The 2,387-nt window shown below is 51.4% G+C and overlaps 1 pseudogene; it reads left to right on the top strand.

Annotated features, from left to right (window-relative positions):
- The first annotated feature begins 848 nt into the window (after nucleotides 1-848).
- On the top strand, nucleotides 849-1,997 carry LOC101658453 (annotated as a pseudogene).
- Nucleotides 1,998-2,387: the final 390 nt, after the last annotated feature.

Raw genomic sequence — 2,387 nt, forward strand, 5'->3', positions numbered from 1 at the left:
GAATTATGCAACACACACATTTTATCCTCCAATTTTTCATCAAATGACATAGCCAGCCAATAAACAAATGTAAGAGCCCTCTCCCTACATTCCAGGCAGTCCCCGTCTAGAACTGGAAATACTGACAGGCATCAAGAATAAATAAGAGTTTCATTTACTCCACAACACGCTCTACCAGTGCATCTCTATCTGAGGTGCCAGTCATAAACATGTTCCCGGAGATGGCACTGCCAACGTGCTGGCTGGGGTCTGCACGAGCCCATCCCGATGTCTCAAAATGACCGCAGGCTGCTCAGGGCAGACCCTGCTGGGCTGGGCTGAATTTCAAACCAGGCTCCGGAGAAGGAAGACCATGCACCCCATTGCGCGCCTGCCACTCACGACTGGCATTCATTATCAGGTTTTTCAAAGGAATTCCCATGGTGGCTGTGATCCCCGGAATGGATGGAGGAAATGTAATTATGCTACTTTAAAACAAAATCAAATTGCCAAGGTATGTATCTCGGCAGCAAACTACCTTCGGATAATTCCTTTGAAGCCTTTCATAAGCTTCTGGAAATTTTCCAGAAGTGGAGATAAATGGACTAATGTTCTAAACCGACACCATCGCAGGAAATGAGCATGCTGCCTCCCCAGCCCACGCCTCATCAAGCAGCACGTGCTGCCCCAAACAGCCGCTTCTGATCGAACAGCCCCGAATGTGCCTTGGCCTGGGCTTCATGCTGCCCACATAGGGTTGCCCTCCATATTTGGCGACGGGAACGTGCACACGGAAGCAGGTGTCCGTGGCAGCATGGCCTCCCCAACCTCCAGAACCAGCGCGTAGCGTCATCGGATGGCTTCTAATCATGTGCCGTGCTAAGCCAGCCTCCTTTTCATTACTTTCTCAACAGTCTCAGGTGAGCAATTTGAAGTACCATGTCTGCATGAGAGAAATTAATAACGGCTAGTCACAGCAGAAAGAACTAAAGCAGTTTAAAACGGAAAACCACCCCTCAAAGTTGATTTGCCACGCAGTGATTCCTGGCCGGCCGGAGAGGCACCCTGTGGACGTTTTCTTAAAACAGTTGCTGGGCAGAAGGCCAGCTTGGGCTCTCCTTGTGGTAAACACCGTTTTCAGTGCAAGAGGGCTGATTGAGAAAAGGCAAATATGCCGATGGGGGTCAAAGATTTCTTTTTCAATGTCAAAAAGCATCCCAGCCCATCCAAGTCCAAATAGTTAGGTGGCAAGTTTTCATCAATAGAAGGTTGATGAAAATACCACCTTGGCTAAGATGTTCACAACCACCCACAGCCATGGAATGGGCGTAAATATTTATGGAGCTGACAGCCTCGTCTCTCCCACTGGGAACAGCTGATGAGTTTGAACCACGGATCTTGCTGTCTGCAGCCTGGTGCTGAACCCCAGCATGATCCAGGCTCTTTAAGATGTTGACAGTGGGGCCTATTTGGGGAGAACCATGATGGAAGATCCACAGGTGCAAGGCCTTACAAGCTAAAGGCCGCCGCATCGCCCCACGGCCCATGTCCGGCCCCAGGCAGCCCATCGTGCGCTGCCCCATGGTGCCCAAAGTCCATGCAGGCCGGGGCTTCAGCCTGGAAGAGCTGAGGGTGGCCGGCATCCACAAGAAGGTGGCCCGCACCATCGGCATCTCTGTGGACCCCGGAGTTGGAACAAGTCCACCGAGTCCTTGCAGGGCAATGTGCAGCGGCTGAAGGAGCAGCGCTCCAAGCCCATCCTTCTCCCCAGGAAGCCCTCGGCCCCCAGGAAGGGAGACAGCTCTGCGGAGGAACTCAAACTGGCCACACAGCTTACTGAACCTGTGATGCCCATCGGAAACGTCTACAAGAAGGAGAAAGCCCGGGTTATCACGCAAGAAGAGAAGGACTTCAAGGCCTTCGCCAGTCTCCGCATGGCCCACGCCATCGCCCGGCTCTTTGGCATCCAAGCGAAGAGGCCCAAGAAGGCTTCAGAGCAGAATGTGGAGAAGAAGTAAGGTTGCCAGGGCCTTTCATAAACTCTCCTGCCAACCCCCGCACATACACACACAAAAGAGCTATCTTGTGTTGCATATCTTGCCTCTGCCCAGCCTGTTAGGCTTAGAATCTGTCCACATGAGTCGGAGTCTTTTTTAAACTTTTGAACAGTTTTGTTGGCACATAATTTACATAGCATTGATGTCAATAGTTCAATTATTCAACCATATGGAGAATTGTACCACATCCGTGTTAGAACATCACCCACCCCCACCCCCAATGGTTAAATCACCTTTAAAATGAGTTGTGTAATCACAGTCAGTTCTAGTGCTTCCTGCCCCTCCCGTCTTCATGTCCCACTCCTGAAATCCCTCTTCCCACCCTACCACCCACTCCCCACGCCTGCAGCC

Source organism: Echinops telfairi, unplaced genomic scaffold, assembly GCF_000313985.2.
Source record: "Echinops telfairi isolate 266 unplaced genomic scaffold, ASM31398v2 ScPeMD7_3533;HRSCAF=4204_0, whole genome shotgun sequence".
Lineage (NCBI taxonomy): Eukaryota > Metazoa > Chordata > Mammalia > Afrosoricida > Tenrecidae > Echinops > Echinops telfairi.